Source organism: Protopterus annectens, chromosome 17.part0, assembly GCF_019279795.1.
Source record: "Protopterus annectens isolate FY-2018-M chromosome 17.part0, PAN1.0, whole genome shotgun sequence".
Classification (NCBI taxonomy): domain Eukaryota; kingdom Metazoa; phylum Chordata; order Ceratodontiformes; family Protopteridae; genus Protopterus; species Protopterus annectens.
The window spans coordinates 451182136-451202850 of record NC_056751.1 but is presented as its reverse complement, the minus strand read 5'-3'; the positions used below and the strand labels follow the sequence as shown (position 1 = coordinate 451202850).

General features: G+C 41.2%; 1 protein-coding gene across 1 annotated transcript in view; it reads left to right on the top strand.

Annotated features, from left to right (window-relative positions):
• The window catches only part of LRRC4C (leucine rich repeat containing 4C), a 3048452-nt gene that overhangs the window by 2091632 nt on the left and 936105 nt on the right, over window positions 1–20715 (top strand). The gene's annotated exons all lie outside the window — the stretch shown is intronic.

Here is a 20715-nt window from a genome sequence, read left to right as displayed (position 1 = left end):
AGATCGTAGGGAGTTGACTGACAAGAAGGTGAAATTGATTACTACTCCGGTGCTGCCACCTGTGACCCTGTCGGCTCCAGGCTCGGCAACTCCACAAATGATTCTGGTTACAGCCCTGTCTCCTTTATTGATACTGGCACTGGAGTCCCCGGTGCAGACAACTATGGTTCTGACAGCTCTGTCGCAACCCCTAATGGCACCATTAATACAGGTTCAGTTCCCTTCAGCACCACTGGTACAGTCACCTTCGGCTCCAAGTATGACTCTACTGTACTCCACGGGGCAGACATTTTCGGCACCGATATGTGCTTCAGTGCAGTCATTCTTGGCACTGTCCTTATTGCTGGTGCACACACTTTCCACTATGGCACTGTACCCTTCAAGGCAGACTTTTGCCTTTACGATGCAGACACCTTCAACTACTATGGTGCTGACATCCTCCACACAGTTTTCTTCGGTGTAGACATCCTCAGCTCTGACCTCTGCACATGTTGAATTAGCAAGGACCAAATATTCCCCTTCACTGGATCCTTTTGCTAGCAGTCAGTATAGTCCTTTACTGGAAAGGCAAGAATCACCATCAGCCTTCTCCATGAGGTCAACCAAGAGTCTCTCTGAACAGGATGTGTTGCGGCTTGTTGACCAGTTGCTTGAGGCCACAGGTCTCTCCCAACCATCAAAGTCCATGTTCCCTCATTCAGGTGAACATATGTCTCCTCAGACCCTTATGTATACTCCTCCTTTGACTTCCACTCAAGTTTTGAAGCCTATTACTCGACAGCAGCTTCCCTTCTTCCGACTCCAATAGTGGATCTCACTTTTGCACCAGAGTCGTCCTTGTGGCCTTCGGTGCACTGGGTATTGGGCTCATCTCTGGCCAGTGGCTGTGCTGTTGGGAAGGTCATTTCTGGCTCCACACTGATTTTTTCTATGGCACCTTCCAGGAATGCTCTCTCTCTCTCTTGCGGTTCTTTCGGTTGAGACTCCTGGTCTGGGGGTGGGCTCGTCAGGGCAGGGTGTGACCCCAGTTCTGAGGTTGTTGTGCTTGGTTCTGGGCTCCCAACCCTCCTTGGCTGAGCCAGCATTTCAGGCCATGGAGAGGGTGCTTGCCTCCCTGGCAAAGTTAATTTGTCGGAGTCCTCTCCCCCCTCTGTGGTGCAACTGCCACAAGATTCAACTTCTGGTCACTGGGCACACGAGCGTCACGTTTCTCCTCCTCAGGAGACCCCCTCTTTGCAGTCTTCCCCATAATCTCCTACTGAGGAAGTACCCTCGCAAAGCATCATGTAAGAGAAAACAAATGGACTCCACTGAGGAGTCATTGACTGAAGATATGGATTTTGATGATGGGGAAGGGTCCCCACGGCCACCCTCCTTTGGTGACATCCTCAAGATCCTTTAATCAGAGGGGTGACTGGAAGCCTTCTAATCCTTCCCCTGAGGAATCCGTATTCCTGCAGGCTTTTCGTGCCTGGCCCCCTACCTCCTGGGTCACCCCGCCTGCCGATGAGCTCATCCAGCTCACTGTGCAGTGCACATGGAAGGCTCCTGACACCATGGAAGCAATAGCTAGGAGACCAGATAAAATATTATCACCCCCAGCTGAGCATCTCCATTGGTCACAAGGTCTTCCAGTACATGCTATGGTGGTGGCAGCTGCTACTAAGAAGGATTTAGCAGAAGAGAGCCAAACTATCCATCTGCCCAACAAGGAGTCCCAGGAGATTGACAGATTATGGAAGCATGTGTTTCTTCATCGACCTTCGTCATAAGGTCTTTGAATTATTTGCCACATTTTACCAGGCTTCAGTGAAATCTTATCAACCAGATCCCTGAAACCTTTGCAGGAGCTGATTCTGACGATATCCATGATAATGTGGCTTCTCAAATAGCCACCCTAGAGTCCATTTCCAACTCTTCCATGCATCTCATTTCTTACGCAACGGAAGGGGAGGCTAGAGTAGCAGGCACAGGTATAGCAGCCAGACAACATGATTGGATGCACCTTTCCAGACTCCTTTAAGGCTTCCTTCATGAACACCCCCATTGAGGCCACTTTGTTTGGCCCTAAAGTCAAGGATACACTAGCAAGGTGCGAACAATATGGCAAGACCCTGTCTGCCGTTGGTGTCAGATACTCCATTCTTCAGTGATTCTACTCCAGAAATCAGAGGAGCACATAGATTTGGCACAGGAAATCACAGAATTCTTTCCAGGATGCACATGCCGAGTCCTCCCCTAGAGGCAGAGGGGGCATCTCCAATGGAAGATGCCCCTTTTTGGGGCAGAGGAGGTCCGCGAAACCGGGGTTCCAGAGATTCTTTCTCTGGCCAACCCTATCAGCACTCCTGAAGTGTTGCCCGACTGCTCAGCTCTGGAAGCAGTCTGGGGTCGTTTCTCCTTGTACCCCACTGCCTGACAAAACATAACAACCGATGCTTGGGTACAACAGATTATATCCAGAGGCTATCACGTTTCCTTTCATCTTTGCCTAGTCTCATCAAGAATATTACCCGATGTTCCACCCAGTCAAAAGGTAACAGCAGCCCATGAAATCCAAAAGCTGCTACAAAAAAGAGTAATCCAGACTGCCCCCCCCCCCCAGACCAGATAGGATCTGTTTTTTACTCAAGGTTCTTTTTAGTGCCAAAAAACACAGGGGACTGGAGACCAATTTTGGATCTCAGTACACTAAACAAATTTGTAAAAACAGAGAAACTCTGGATGGTCACGGTTCAGTCTATCCTTCCTCTTCTGGAAGAAGATGATTGGATGTGCTCTGTGGATCGACAAAATGCATATTACCACATAAAAATGGACAAATGCTCAAGAAGATACCTCCCCTTCTGTGTAGGGGCCAGTCACTAACCATTTTGAGCCCTGCCCTTTGGTCTCTCTGCAGCCCCCAGAGTGTTCACAAAATGCATGGCAGTGGTCATTGCTCACTTGTGACTTCAAGGATTGCAGGCGTTTCCATATCTAGACAACTGGTTCCTCACTGCCCCCACCAAGCATCTACTGGAAGAAGACCTGCAGTATACTCTCTTAACAGCTCAAATCCTGGGAATCATTATAAACTGGGAGAAATCCAACACAACCCCAACTGAGTCTTTTGAATTTATAGGGGTACTGTTGGACATGAGAAATTGCACAGCATCTCTTCCAGAACACAAACGTCAGAGAATAAAACAAGTTCAACCACTGCTCTGTCACCACAAATCCCCAGCTTGATCAATACTCCAACTATTGGGGTCAGTGGCAGCCTCGATTGCCATTATTCCTCTAGCCAGATTCCACATAAGGCTTCATCACTGGCTACTTCTCACTCACTGGTACCCTCTACAGCATCCCTTGTCTTTTCAGATAAGTGTAGCTCAGAGATGCAAGCAAGATTTACTCTGGTGGACATCTTGAAATCCTCAACAATGGTCTCGCCCTTTCAACCCCCATCAACCAATAGCCACAGTGACCACAGATGCCTCACTGATGGGGTGGGGGGATCAGTGTCAGGGAAACTCGGTCCAAGGCACCTGGCCAGAGACACAGGCCCTTTTGCATATCAATGTCCTGGAACTGAGGGCAGTGCTTCTAGCGTTGCAAGCATGTCACTCCATCCTTCTGTCAGGGACTATTGTGATCCAATCAGACAACATGTCAATGGTCTGGTACATCAGCAAACAAGGGGGCACCAGATCTTACCAGTTATACTGAGAGGCCTTGAGAATAGGGCAATGGGAAATAGCTCACAACTGCTTTCTGATTTCAATGCACATTCCTGGGAGCTCCAACGTGACAGCGGACAAACTGAGCAGATGCATTCTACAGCCTCACAAATGGCCCCTCAATCCTCTGATAGTGGTAAAAATCTTCAACCGCTGGGGCCAGCCTTGCTGTGATCTATTTGCCTCCCCAACCAACTACAAGTGCAGCAACTACTTTGCCCTGATCCCCCCTCGGGGACAGTCACCAAGGGATGTTATAGTCCACGTTTGGCTCTTGGGTCTACTTTATGCTTATCCTCCTCTCTCCCTCATCTCCCAGTGTCTAAAGAAAGCAAAACAGCTGAAGAGCAAAGTGATCCTCTTTGCTCCATGTTGGCCCCGACAAGTCTAGTTCCCCTTCCTCTGGCCTCACCTGCCAGATCAACCATGGATCCTGAATCAATCCCCAACATTGATCTCCCATCCACAGGGTCTGATTTGCCGCAATCTAACAACCCTGAAACTGACATCTTGGTTTCTCCACTTCCAGTGATTGACAGGCATGAAAACCTTTCATCCTCTGTGCGCAATATTCTTATTGCATCTCATAAATTGTCCACCAGACTAATCTATCTTAACAAATGGAAGAGGTTCTCTCTATGGGCAGCAAATAAACAATTAGACCCCTTGTCAATCCCAGTCTTGGTGGTATTGGATTACTTATCACATTTTTTCCACTCCGGGATGTCTGCCTTTACTATCTGTGTACATTTATCTGCCATTTCAAATTTTCATATTGGTTTAAAGATTTTTCACTTATGTCACAAAGACTCTGTAAGACTTTCTTGAAAGGGGTTATCCACTTAAAACCTTCCTTTATTGAGCCTGTACAACCTTGGGATTTGGCTTTGGTTCTGCAAACTCCCCCCCTTTGAACCTGCATCTTCATTTGATGTAAAACATCTCTCTTGGAAAACTTTGTTTTTGATTTCAATCACATTGGCCAGGCGATATTCAGAACTCCAGGCCTTATGCATCAAACCTTTCTATCTTATTTTCCATAAGGATAGGGTATCATTGAGAACTTATTCTACTTTTTACCAAAAGTGGTGTCAGAGCGATCTATCAGTCAGTCTATTGACCTTCCAGTGTATTTTCCTAACCATTCTAACAAGGAAGAGTATTGTCTGCACTCCTTGGATGTTCATAAGCAATTACGATTTTATCTGGACAGAACAAATCTACCTGTAAATCAATCCAACTGTTTCTTTCTTTTTCTGGAACTAGATGGGGTCATCCTCTATCAAAAGTCACATTAGCTTCATGGTTGAGAAATTGGATAACCTTTATCTACAACAAAAATAATCTCACCTTGCCTCATAGAGTCAAAGCTCATTCGACAAGAACTATGGCAACTTCAGCAGCATTCCATGCTAAGGCTTCCCTCAATGATATTTGCTCCGCTGCAACTTGGGCCAAACCTCATACCTTTATTCTTCATCATAAATTGGACTTGGCCTCCAGAGGTAGAGCTTCCTTTGGCTCCATGGTGTTCAGGAATGTCCTTCCATGACGGTCAATCAGGAATACAGGTAGCTGGGGACTCTGTCCCATCAGTAAGAAATGAACAAAGATTAACAACATCAGATAAAGTTATGTCTTACCATAACGTTCCATCTGTGTTGTTGATCTTCGTTCATTCATTACTTCCAACCTCCGTCCCCATCCGAAGGTTCTTGGTTGATCTCATGTGCTCCTTGCTTGTAGGTCTGTTATGACCAGAGGTAGCCTCTACTTTTATCTATCAACTTGCAAACTCGATCTGAGGTAACAGGAAGTAGAGCATTCTGGGTAAGACCTTGGGTCTTGAGTTTTTAGTTGATGCGAGCTTGATATTGGCAGGCTCGGTTCCAAGGATGGAACCGATAACCCAGTCCCATCAGTAACGAATGAATGAAGATCAACAACACTGATGGAACGTTATGGTAAGACATAACTTCTTTTTCACATACTTTCGTGTTTAGTCCTATTTTGTTTTACCCTAGTTCTGGATACAAAGGGCTTTGTGTAGCAAGTTTATTTGTGAATGCCGGATTTTGTGGACTGTATATATATATATATATATATATATATATAATATATATATATATATATATATATATATATATATTTTTTTTTATATATATATATATATATATATATATATATATATATATATATGTGTGTGGGTTCACTTTATAATTTCGAAATACTGAAATACCGAATTTCAGTATTTCGAAATCATAAAGTCAAAGACTCAAAATCGCGAAAGTGCATAATTGCGAATTTGTATATCTCAAAATCGCAGTTATGGCTTACGGTATGTGGCATGCGGTGTTGGGAGTGTATTGGGGTTCGTGTCATGTATGGATGTAGGTGCAATTGAAGGTAATTGAGTGTTTTGTAATGGTTTTGTATGGGAGTTTGTGTGCGTCTGAATGTGTGTAAGTGTTGGATGTGTTGATATATGTATATGTGTGATGTTTGTGTGTGTGCGAGGGACTGTGAGATGTGTGGGTCTGTGTTTCCTTTTTGTGTCTGTACGATCTCGGGGTTAGTATATATAAGTAGGGGAAATGTGGAGGGAGCAGGGGAACTTGGCACCCTTGCTTACATGTAGTGCAGGTTTGTTTGTGTTTGTGTGTGTGTTTTGTTTGTTGTAGTGTGGGTTGGACAATGTATGTGTTGTGTGGTGTATGGTGTGTATGTGTTCATGATTGTGTGTTTCGTGATTGTGTGCTTTCGGGATTATGGCCGTTCGACTTTATGATTTCGAAATACTGAAATTCAGTATTTCAGTATTTCTAAATTATAAAGTGAATCCATATATATATATATATATATATATATATATATAGTAGACAGACATACACATATTATGATGGTGTGTAAGTACATAGTTAATTATATAATTTGAAAGTAATACAATGAATATTTTATTATGGAGCTATAGTATAAGATTTTTTTTTTTTTTGCAAAGAGTGTTGTCTTTGTGAAGTCAGCATAGCATAGTTACTGTTTAATAGCATGACACACAATAATGTATGCATCTTTTTTTATTTCATGTTATACTTATTTTCATTGCTTTTCTTTCGTTATGTTTTCCTATTAAAAGAATTATTGCAAATTATCTATCTCTGTTTTGATTTATTAAGGGCAGGTCATGCTTCCTCAGCCTAACAGAATTTTTGAAAAGGTCAACAAAGCAGTGGATGAAGTCAAAATGCTACACACTGCCTACCTTGACCAGGCCAAAAGTTTTGACAGAATTCCCCATTCAGACATAGTAGAAGAGTTAAATAAACTGAGAATAAATCCCTAAGTGACCTGCTGGATTACAACAGCTCACACATATGACACACTTAATCAGAACAGGGAAAACTGCCTTCACAAAGCTACTAGTCACCAGTAGAGTCCCCAAGGGTTCTGTGCCATGACCTCTCATGTTTAGAAAATAATTTTCCAAAGTAAAAGTCAATACCAAAGGGCTCTGGCTGACTAAGTTTGCAGATGACTACAAGCTATGAGCAATCGATGAATCCTAAAATGACTTAGCCATCCTGCAGAAAGACTTGTCTCAAAGAAATAACTATTGTCAAAGTCAAGGTCTGAAATTAAATGTCAAAAAATGCCTTACTGTATCCTTTGGGAAGCCTTCTACCCCAGGAAACTACTACATTGATAATATACCCCTAAGAGGTGACCCACTTGTTGTAGATTTGGGAGTTTATGTGGACAGTGACAAAACTTTTGACCAACATGTTTCTGTTGTTGTTAACAAAGTCCTTCTCTATTGTACAGATTATAAAGAAAATGACTATGTTTAGTACTAGTGATGTTTCTGTTATTATAAGAAAGTCCTTCTATATTGTACAGCTGATAGGTTCATAGGTAGGTGCTAGGCTATCGGCCCTAGGGCCTAAGTAAGCCTAGCCAACAAGGTTCCCTGGTTTATGCCACCCAAGAAAGTTAATTTCCTGTGCCTCTGTCGAGCAGAGCCACAGAAGTGATCCCCAGGGTGTATTTCCTATCCACTCATCAAGATTTTTCTTGAAGAATGCTAATGAGGAACTTTACTTGATATAGATGGGTAGCTTGTTCCAGAGTATAGGAAGTCTTCAAAGAAGTAGAAACCAAACAGGAGGGGGTCCAGGACTGAGCCCTGCGGTACTCCACTTGTAATTGGTTTAAAGTCAGATATAGAGTCTGCAACTTTTACAGTGTGGGTTCTGTTAGTGAGCCAGTTGGCAACCCATCTTGTAACGTAGGGATTTATACCTAGTTTAGTGAGTTTAGCTATAATTCCAGAATGGGGGATGGTGTAGAAAGCCTTGGCGAGGTCAAGACAGGCTGTGTGAACCACCTTACCCTTGTCTATGGCTTTGATGACTGCTTCAAAGAAGTTGATTAGGTTTAGAAGGAATGATTTGCCTTTCACAAATCTGAACTGGGTGGGGTCCAGAGTTTGGAAGTTACCAATGTCTTTGTTTATGAGGTCCATGATGATACGTTCCATGGCCTAGCAGACCAGGCTCATTAGGCTAATAGGATGATAGTTCCCAGGATCAGTGGTGGCTCCCCTTTTGTGGAGTGGGATAACTGTTGCTGAGCGCCACTCAGTGGGCACAAAGCCTGATGTGAGACTATGATTGAACATGGTGCTTAGGTGGGGAGCCAGTTTGTTCTGAAGTTTGCGTAAAACGCAGTCTGGGATGTTGTCCAGTCCCATGGATGCTGTGTTTCTGGTTTTAGAGAGTGCAACTTTTACCTGCATAGATGTGATTACAGGGACTCTGCATTCTTCTTGTATAGATATGGGCCCTTTAGGGGAGTGAGGGGGGGGGGGGTAATTATTCATCTTGTGGTGAGAGGTGTTTGTCTGGTCTTTCTGAGTTGGGAAATGCACAAAACCACTCATAGTATAGTAGTTTTACCAGCCAGTGGACTCATTAGTTAGTTTTCTGTTTTTTTCTGTGCTGCTATAAATTTGGAGCATTTGCAAGGAGGTGCTTAACACACAGTGGTAGTTAGCAATGACCAGTACAATAGCACTAACTAGAAAGCAAATTTTCCCTACAACTGTGTCCTGTAAAGCTATATATAGACAGCAAATATCTTGCATGCTGTCAAGCTTACTGCAGTTAGTTGGGCATTGAGTGAAAATACATCTAGATTTAGTAGTTTTCAGTATTGTATTAACATTAAAGTTAGTGGGATTTAGTACTGTTTAGCATAATTTGACCCAGTAAATCACCATTATTAGTCTGCACCAACAAATTACCCTTAGTAGTCTTCTAACTCCAAGATACCACCCCCTTGTAGCTCACCTATCAAAGGACTGGACAGTATGGATAAACTTCTCTGTAACCAGCTTGGTGGATATGGGCATCTTGAGACAATGTAGCAATTGTCTCATGTTTACTGACAACCACTTAAAGAAACAGACATAGTATGTGAGAGGTTTACTTACACAATGACACTGAAGGCTAAACTTTGACATACAAGTGCATATCAGGTTGTCGAAGCCATGCCCACAACACTCATTTCACATAGCATACAACACACACACACACACACACACACACACACACACTGGACTATATTTAGTACTAGTGATGTTTCTGATGTTGTAATAAAGTCTTTCTATATTGTACAGCTTATAAAGAAAAGGACTATGTTTAGTACTCGTGATGATATTGTTCCTCTTTACTGCACCCTCATTAGGCCAGTCATTGAGCATGATATCCCTTATGGCATGTGTCTGTCCAGACACATGCAGTAACTGCAATGCCCACAGAGATACCTTACTGAAAGGATACAAGGAGTAAACAACATGTCCTACATACAGTGACTCAAAGCTTTGTCACTATACTCAGTATCGTAGAGAATGCTAAAAGGTGACCTATGTATGGTATACATAACAGCCTATGACACATTACTTTTGGATTTACTGGTATCAGAAATACTTGGCCTAGGGATATAAACCTCTTCCACAACATCAGCAGAACAGTTTGGAGGGATGGGTCTGTTTTGCAGAGGATTCAGCTGCTATGGAACAGACTCCTGATCCACATAAAACAAAAGTTCATCCATGTCTATTTCAAGTGCAACTTAGATCTATGGGTGGTAAACAAAACATTTACACCGGGACTGCCCACTGTACTACTAATGGACATATGTAGCTCCTACATGCTTTATCCCATGTTTGGGTCCCTCAAATTATTTATGGTATGATCCCATTTATTCTCTTTAATGTAACATATTGTTATTGACAATGGGATGGATAAGGCCAACCTATAATGAAATGGGATAGGTTATTCTGAGCAAAACAAGGAAAACTGAATAGGCTTAAAATGGTCTACAAGAACGACTAGCCTAGTAGTTACCTATGAACCTATAATTACATATTAAAACAACACTTGGCAATGCACAATGAATATTGCACGTTACTGCTTTGCACAACATGGATTATAGCAAACATATTATTATTCCATAATACTAATTTGTCATGTGTCCACTAACAGTAGTACTTTGTTGTACAATGCACAGACATGTCCACTGAAGATGAATGCAGAATGGGGGATGAAGAATAAATTTGCAACAGTGTGATTTAACACTCATTATATCAGTACTTTGCACAGCACAAATTGTTGCTAATCTACAGCTGTTCCATAACATCCATTTACTCAATATATTTCCCCAATACAAACTAAAAGCTGCTGATGTTAGGAGATGCACTCCTCACACCATGGTGTTTATATTTCCTGAGATTGATGTATCTCATAAAATAAAGAATTCTTGGAGAGGCAATTAGTTTGGAATTAATTTATTTCCCTAAATGCACTTTAATTTTTCAGTTCAAAGAACTGCACTTAATCTCTTAAACATAGAATGTGAACCCTTCAAAATAATGCAAAATTGTTTTTCAGAATGTAAAACCAATATCTGATCCTGAAGGTCTCTCTCTACTGCTTTGCTCTGTATATAATTTTATGGATAAATAGTACATATTATTAAACATTTTGGAGATTGCACTGTTGAATAAAAAAGAAGGCATTGTGAGTGCACCTGCAGTACTTTGCTTTTCTCATTTCAGTGACATATTTACTTTCATTTCATGGTGATAGCAAACTAACATGCAGTATTTAAAAATATTTAGTACTGAATGCATAATATAGTTTAGAATCAAAATGGCTGTAACTGTCCCTTCAGCTACATAATGCAAGATACACGCCATCACTAATGCTAATTATAGATGCACTGGAACTGTATTGTGCTACTGCTCTCTTATGGAGGTAGATTAATTACTCATCTGAGCAATCTGTATGAAGTTTTTGCTGTAAGTCTGTGGTGCCAACTGATAATTATTAAGTCCTTCTTTCATTTTCACTAATATTTTTAATCTTTATCAAAAGATCTGCTTGAAGTTTGATTACTTTGTATAATGCCTGTAAGGAGGTCCACTGGATCAATATGCTGCACATAATCCAACACAAAAAATTGTAAAAGTGTACAGCAAATAGTACAAATTTATGAGACCTGCACTATAATAAAGGTTTTCTCTAGGAAGCCAGACATCTGTTTCATCAGTGCAGTGCTAGACTTGGCCACTTCCCTACAGAGAAAAATTGACAAAAAACAGAGAATTTTGTAGAGGCATATAAATAAAACACAACCTAAATGCCTCTAAAATATGGCTGCAACATTAGAACGATATAGAATAGACCTTGTTTTGTTTCAGTAAAAGGTCCCTGCCTTGCAGCATTTATATCACGTTATTGAAAGATGAAAATAGCGAACGCTATTTCATCGAACCTAAAATATCTAAACCACATAATATCGAGCATTCAGAACAGCAAATGTTTTCCTTGGAAAAAAATTTGCTATTCCGAAACACATACACACAACATAAGCACACCTAAAAACATCAATACACACACATACACTTATAATCCGGCAACTAACCCTACACTAAACTATACATACACTACTATCTATCCACTTACCTTAACCCAAACCCTAACCCTAACTCACTTAACCCGCCCCTAAACCTAATTCACCTAACCTACCCCCTAACCCTAACTCACCTAACCCACACCCTAACCCTAACTCACCTAACCCACGTCCTAATCCTAACAACCACACAATCGCACACTTACCTGAACCTGACCCGTAAATCTCCACCACAGTGCTAAAAATAGTGATGCCATAGAACCGGCCAACCAAATTCTTTCCCTAGGAAAGAATTTGGTGTTCTGCATTTTTATCGTTTGATTAAAATGGGTCGATATTAGAACATTCAAAGTTTTAAAACTTTTATGTTATGATATAGACCCACCTTGCATACTCATAATGTTTGAATTATTTGGCTTAGGAGTCAGTTACAGAAAAAAGAGAAATGTTGGGGAGAAGTGGTTGAGGATTCAGTCACATGAGAAGGAATCCACTATTTCCTTTGTGTTACATCTCAGTCTTAGAAAGTATAGACAAGAAAAAGTCTGTGATGAGAACACAGCAGGTGTTCTAAATTGGTACTAGAGTGGAGAGTGGGTGAAAGTAATTCTTATAAAAAAAAAATCCATTGTCATGTAACCTTAAAATAGTTGAGTACGACGCTCGTGGAGTCAGTTGCAGAATAAAGGATACTAGGCTACAATCCTTATTCTACTGCACTGATGGAAAGTAAAACCATGAGCTCGTTGTAAGGAGAGCAGCAGGCATACACATTTGGAACTGGAAGGGAAATAAGACTTTGTAAAATGCACAATGCAAATAAGGGCTGAATATGATTGCATTTAATTGCAAAAGCAAGATGTTCCTGCTTTGCATATGCAAAATTGGTTTGGGAAGCCTGCGTTAAAATGGAAACATATTTATATGAACCAAATGAGTTAAATTCTAAAAAGGAAGTTCTAGAAATGTATATTGAACTAATTTCTGAGAAGAAATGCACAGCAATTGTCGTGAAAGCTGCTGTCTTGATGAATCCAAATGTTACCTCAGTTTCTATAAAAGATGGCATCTGATATTTGCATTGAAAATAAAGCTTTTGTTAGAAAGTTAAGAAAAAGAAAATATTATGATTCCAGTCAGTTACACAGCTCGGGAGGGATGAAGGCAGCAGCCATCCTGATCACAAAGAAATAAAGGGTGCGATTGGCTATTCTCAAGTTATCCTTTCTGCATTCAGGTGTTTAGAAATAAATAGCCATATTGCATTTGCAGTGAAAACAGTGCTGGAGTATTCCGTGTGTATTATAAACTGTAGCAATCTGTTTTCTACCATTTAAGAAAATCGTACTAGAGTTTAAAGGGGAAAAAATAAACATTCTTATTGGCGGTGTGCCAAATCTGAGGATGGCATGGGGTCCATTATAATCTAGTTACACCTCTGATTTCAATGATGCACAGCAGGTAAGTTGTCAATATTGTTTTAATAGAATAGAAGGACATTACAATTAATTTGTGTGGCAGTTACATATTAATAAAGTTGTTAAAATGAACATCTGTTACTAAGATTGGTAGAAATAATGACTTTAAGTGATGTAACTATTTTATCTAAAACTGATTTGACATTGGAATGGCAAACATTGACATTATAAAACATATAACCAATAAATAAGCATAGAGACTTGTCTGTGTACAACACGTCACTATCTGGAGTTACTTCAACTGAATTTTCTTCTCCAGATTCAAACAAATTATGGAAAATCTGTTCAGTAATTAAAACTGGGTAGTGGCTCTGGATTATTTGCATCTGGAAGTACAGGGAATAAGAGGTTGCAGAGGTTAGAGGAATGTGCGTGAAAACAAATCAGAGGAGAGCTTGGCATGTAGCAGACTGAATACAAGGACTTGTGCTTGATAGTAAAGAAGAATAAAGTAGTTCCTAGTGCATTCGTCTCTTCCTCACCTGTCTGAGAGATTTACAAGCACTTCTGGATTACTAAACTGCAAGAGAAACTTTGTGCCTAATTGGAATGCAGCACTGTAGCATTTGTACAAATTGTGAAAGGATCAGGCTTCATGCCAATGGAAATGCCCACCCCACAAAAAAAAAAGAAAGAAAACAAAGAAATGTAACAAATTGCTAATGTTTGACAAAGTGTTTTTGCAACTTTGTTTAGTTACTGATGCTTGCACATTGGATACTGGTGCTATGAATCAACATATGATGCCATCAGATGAACAAAAAATATGATTCTAAGAACACCATCCCCATAGAAGAAAAATAAATAAGTTAATAAAAATGAACATCACAGACTGAAAATAAGCTTTTGCTTTGACTTTTGGAATGAAAATCCATAAGGGTCTTTTGGATAGATGGTTTAAGGTGTTTACTGATAAAAAAAGCATTGTTAACATTGATTAAAGAATGGGCGACCTGTAGATGGTACCCTGATTGAAGAATGAATTTTCTCCAGCAGGGTGTTAATCTACAGGTAACGCTGGCTGAAAAATAAGTCCTCCCCCTCATGGCAGCATATCAAGCTGCTGTGGAGCTCGTACTAAAAAAAAAAAATGTCTGCCATTATTTTATGCTCGATAAAGAGGGCTTTTGCTATTTAGCGAGTGTAAAATAAGAGAATAAAATACAAAGTGTGTGTGTGTGTGTGTGTGTGTGTGTGTGTGTGTGTGTGTGTGTGTGTGTGTGTGTGTGTGTATATCTGTATGTCTACTGATAACCAAGGAAAGAAATAAGCACAAAACACCCACAAAACGCGCAGCTCCGGAACAATAAAGGCTGTCTCAGTGTTCAAGGACTGAGCTGGCCCTAAAATAATCCAAAAAGTCTGATCAAAAATAAAATTAAGAAGTATTTTATTACACTGGTGAATGCACACAAAAATAAAATAAAATGCGTGAATACAGAACATAGATTAAGCGCTTTTGTCTCCCTCCGGACACTTCTTCAGAATCTAACATCATTTTCCAATGGTCCTTGTTTTATACATAATGTATTCACACATTCTATTTTATTTTGTTCACCAGTGTAATAAAATACTTCTTAATTTTATTTTTGATCGGTCTTTTTGGATTATTTTAGGGCCAGCTCGGTCCTTGAACACTGAGACAGTCTTTATTCTTCCGGAGCTGCGTGTTTTGTGAATGTCTGTATGTCTGTTTACATTGCTGTCTGCCTGTGAGAGTGAATGTGTGCATGAAAACAGAAGAGACGATGTTTGTGTGTGTGTGTGTGTGTGTGTGTGTGTGTGTGTGTGTGTGTGTATGTGTGTGTGTGTGTGTGTGTGTGTGTGTGTGTGTGTGTGTGTGTGTGTGTGTGTGTCTGTGTGTGCGTCTGAGAAAGTGAAGAGTGAAAGTGATCTGATGATCCATTGCAACAGCAGCATCACATAAGAGGTTTGCATACCTTTCATACCTCTCAACCTCTAAGCACAAGAAATCTGGACAGAGCCACAAATAATGGGGAAACAAAGGACTAAATATAGGGATGGATTTTAAATATTGCTCTTATAAACTTAGAAAGTTGCTAGAGTAACATTGTTTCCATTAGCATGAAGAATATGAATTCTGAAACTCAAATGTCTGTCATTACTTAATGAATTTGATCCCCAGTGATTTCAAAGAACACTACAAATTTTATGAGGAATGGACCAACCACATGAGCCAAAAATCTGGATATTCTGCAAAGATCTAAACAGTTCAGAAGTATGCTCAAGGTAACTGGCTAAGCCTGAAATAAAGGGTGAGGACAAAGGCTCAAAATAGCAGCATATTTTATTTGAATATTGACATTTGTGTTAGCATGCATTTTCTGAAGCAGAGGTGTTCCAGTGAGAGAGAGAGAGAGAGTGAGAAAGAGAAAAAGAGAGAGAGAGAGAGAGAGAGAGAGTGAACGAGCTGGACTATTGCCAGCAGCAGCACTAAAGAAGGTTGCATACCTCTGGACCTTTCAGCTAAAGAAATCTGGCTAAAGCCTAAAATAAAGGGGGAAAGAAGGCTCAAAAATAGAAAGGGATTTTAATTATAGATCTTATAAAATTACAAACTTACTTAAATAAAGGATTTCTGTTAGTATGAATTGTCTGAAGAAAATAATCTCAAATCTACAACTGCCTCATGTACACAGACAACCCTCTCCCCCTACCACCAAACACTAATACATGCGAGAGATGCAACTAAACAGCCAAACTGGAGGCTAAGCTCTCTCAACCCAAGACTGGACCAGACAGTCAAGAGGAGAAGGGAATTACTTGCATCACACCACCAGTCTCACATAGACCTATGAAACCAACACCGGCAAAAAACACACATAAATACACGAAAACATACTCAGAAGTTCTAAATAAAAATCTGCAAAAGCAACAGAGACCTCCAAAGCAGACATCCAAGCAACCTCCACCTCCCAACACAAACCATGAAACACATGTGCCATGCAATCACAGCCCTTAAGGCAAAATAACACACTAGTAATAGGTGACTCTATAGTCAAGCACACTGATGTCCCACTCACTCGACTGAACAAGGAGAAGGTTACTGTTAGCAGCATGTCAGGTGCCAGGATCCCCCACATAACACAAGCACTCAGGTCACTCCAGAACAAGTACAAATATGAATCTGTCATTGTCCATGTTGGTGTGAATGACCTGAGCCATACCTCCCTCGACTACATGAAAAGAGACATGGAGGAGCTCTCTGATCATGTAGCCCAGGCCGGTATGACCCGGACCGTGAGTAGCATCCTGCCCTCACCAAGAATGATACCATGGTATAAAGAAAAAATTATCAATTTCAACAATTGGCTAAGCTTCTGGTGTCATTCAAAGGGGATCTGGTGTCTGTCATCCTGGGATGACATGCTTGATAAGCCATGATGCTTTGCTAGAGACAGCTTGCACCTGTCACCCTTAGGCTTTTGAATACTGGCCAAGGCTCTTGCCACCCCCATAGTGCCTTTTTTAAACAAGGCTCAAAAGACAAACCCACTGCCATAAATAGCACAAGTAACAAAAAACTGAGGGTAAAGCTACTCAATACCTGAAGTCTAAACCTCAAAATGCACACACTCGATGCACTCCTCATTATGGAGAAAAATCGATATATGTGCAGTAACAGAAACCTGGTATAAGGCTACAGAGAGCACCCCAGCACTACCAGGCTACAACTCAAACCATACATTCCAGCCACAAAACCCGGACTGAAATACAAAAGGCAGGGGCGTATCCATATTCATCAAGGATACCCACACCTCCAGGTTAGTGGCACAGCACAATGCTTCAGAGATCATCTACGTGCAACTAGCAATGGGCAAAACTGCAATTCAAATTGTAGCTTGCAACAGATCACCCACCATGTCCCAGAACCCCCATTTCACATTTCTGGTAAAACTGGGAAACATAATAGTCCTACCAAACACCCTGATATTGGGTGATTTCAATTACTCAAACATTGGGAGAACTACTCAAGTACTAACTCCCTTGCCCAACATTTCCTAGAATTTATAAACTCAAATGCCTGGGATCAACTGGTCTACACCCTCACCAGAGATGACAACATATTGGACCTGGTCATCACCTACATGGGCGACCAGTGTTCCTCACCAGAGGTCAACCCCTCGCTGGATAGATCTGACCATAAACTTATCACTCTGGATATTCACATTCTGCCCCCTCCCAGTCAAAGAAACCACCCTGATAAACTTTTCAATAGCAAACTTCACATTACTTAAGACCGAGGTGGAAAGTTTCAAAGCCCCCATGCCAAAGGATAATGCTGCCCAAGCTGTAAAATCCTTTACTAATGCACTCTACAGGCACCTACAAGAATGCATGTATCGTGCTATCCCAAGCAAAACCAAGACTCACTCCTTCAAGAAAAGGAAACCAGTCTGGTGGACCCCTGCCATAAACAAGCTATACAATAAAAGGAGGAAACTAGTACAGAAAAGAGTAAAATTCCAAGACGGGAAGACATCCCTGATCAGTATCAGCAAGAAACTACGATCCCTCATAAAATTATCCAAGGATAGCTTCGAAAGTAAAATTGCCAAGGACACCAAAGATAACCACAAGGCATTCTTTAGCTATGTCAAGAATCTAAGTGGCAATTCTCAGATCGCTCGGAGTTAGTGCAGAATGGCACAAAATACACTGAACCCACTGATATCACCAACATCCTGGCAGACAGGTTCAGTGCAAACTTCTCACCCCCAAAAGGGCCCATAACCATACCAGAAGAATGTAGTGTCCCTAAAATCACAGACACTCAGGTTAAAACAACCCTCTCCAAAGACAAAAACACAGCATCAGTGGGACTGGCTGGTGTCCCAGGCTGCTTCCAACACAAGCTCAAAGATGAACTAACCCCTCACCTAAACACACTGTTCAAACTCAGCCTCTCCACAGGCTATGTGCCCATAGAGTGGTGCACAGCAGCGGTTATTCTGCTCCACAAAGGTGGAGCCACAAAAGACCCCAGGAACTATCACCCTATAAGCCTGACTAGCTTGGTCTGCAAGGCTATGGAGCGCATCATCATGAATCTCGTATACAGAAACATTGGGAACCTCCAAACACTGGACCCTACCCAGTTTGGCTTTGTTAAGGGCAGATCATGCCTCCTAAACCTGGTGGACTTCTTTGAGACAGTTACTAAGTCCATAGATGAGGGCAAGGTGGTCCATACAGCCTATCTAGACCTTGCAAAGGCCTTCAATACCATTCCCCATTCAGGTATTATAGACAAGCTCACCAGCCTGAACATAAACCCCTACATCACGAGATGGGTTGCCAACTGGCTCACGGACAGAAGCCACATGGTAAGAGTTGCGGGAGCTAGGTCTGACTCTAAACTGGTTACAAGTGGCATTCCTCAGGGCTCAGTCCTAGGACCCCTCCTGTTCAGCATATACTTCTCAGAGGTACAGGCAAGCACAGAAGGACTATGGCTGACCAAGTTTTCAGATGACTGCAAAGTAGGGGCTATAAATGACTCTCCGGCGGACACAGACAACCTCCAAAAGGGTCTCACTGAGACAGATACCTAGTATCAAAACCATGGCCTCAAGCTAAATGCCAAAACATGCATAGTCATCCCCTTAGGAAAAAACAAAGTACCCACAAACTACCACATAACTGGTAGCCCCCTAAATAGGGAAGACGTAATAAGGGATCTAGGGACCCAAGTAGATAGTAACCTCTCCTTTGATAATCACATTGCCAAATTAGTTAGGAAATCCTTCTATGTCACCCACCTAATCATAAAAGGGTTTGCATCCAGATCAAAAGAGGTCATTATGCCCCTCTGTGCATCACTCATCAGACCCATCATAGAGTACAATGCCCCATTTTGGATGTACCTTACAAGACACCTGCAAAAGCTGAAAAGACCATAGAAATACCTCACCAAGAGAATCACTGGCCTCAAACAGATGCCCTATGCAGCTCGACTAAAGAAACTCCAGCTTTACTCGGTTGCATACCACCTACTCAGAGGTGATCTCTGCCTGACATACAAGGCCATGTCCAACCCAGAATTAATGGACATGCTCCACCTAAAGAAAACCATATCCCCTCGAGTCACATGCTGTAGGGATCTAAACCTCACCACAACAATAAATAGGATGTGCTGGAGGGATAGATTCCTGTCCCAGAGACTTCTCATGCTCTGGAACAACATTCCAATCTACATTAGAGCTCCTCGATAACCCTCTTCAAGAGAAACCTTGACGAGTGGATGGGAAAAAGAAAGTTTACCCCAGGGATCACTTCAATGGTTCTGCTGGACAGAGGCACAGGGAACTAATCTAAGGGGGTGGCGAAAGCCAACACATTCCAGTTAGGCTTATAAATGCCTTCGGACAGATAGCCTAGTGCCTACCTATGAACCTATGTATGTCTTTATTTAGTAACTTCAATCTCCAATGACTGCCAACAAACCAAATGTCTTAGGAGTAAGGGACAAAAAATAAAGTAAATACCTGGATACATTTTTTTTAAAGTATTATATTTTGGATATAAAATGCTTCCTCCAACACCATTAGCATATACAACAACAAGTTTGAAACATTAGGCAGAGGAACTATTTTACATCAAAAATATATAAAAAAAATATATAGTAATAAAAAAAATAAGTAAGTAAAACACAACAATTTTACAGATATCCCATTCTCTAAGTGCAATAATGGCCTCCAGGATGTGTGTTATTGTGGAAATAACACCTTTCAGGGGTGTAGAGGCCTGCCTCAGAACAGCCTTGGCAGCATTATTTCCACAATAACACACATTATTGCTTCCTTAGTCATCATAAAACTCAGTGTGTCATGCCAGCAGCATGTATCCAGAAGTGGGGTATAATTTTCCGACAGCATTACTAACAGCTTGAATAGAAAATGCCAAAAGGGCATGGTAAGTGAAATGGTCTTTCAAGAGTTCATTTACAAGAAATTCCTAATAAATAAATAAAGGAATGAGTGAATGTATACGAAAATGCTAAGTTACTGTGGTAGATGTAAAAACAATGCCTTGGCAGTTACCTGTGCTTTCAAAGGAATTTTGAAAAGTGTGCCTAAAAAAATAATGTTTTTAATGTTCAAGGTACTTTTCAGAAGGGGTCCCATGAAGTGTACATGAGGATGGAACCATTCTGTAACCATTTCTGATTCAGAGATAGCCCTACCACACTGATGCTTCAAGAAGACATACATCACCATTGTGGGCTGTATGAGGCATTCCCAGAGAGAGACATATGCACACTGGCCATGTGTTCACCTTAGAACTGTCTAAGTAAGACATTTACACATTTAAACAATTCAAAGAATCACTTGTATGTGTAATGTGGCACAACCGCTCCTGGCTGTTTGTGGTAATGAACCCAGCCAAGAGGCCATGACCATCTCTTGAGAGAGAAAAGTTATAGGGAGTTTAGTTGTTAGGCAATGTTAGTTTGTCTGTGTGTGTGTGTGTGTGTGTGTGTGTGTGTGTGTGTGTGTGTGTGTGTGTGTGTGTGCATTTAT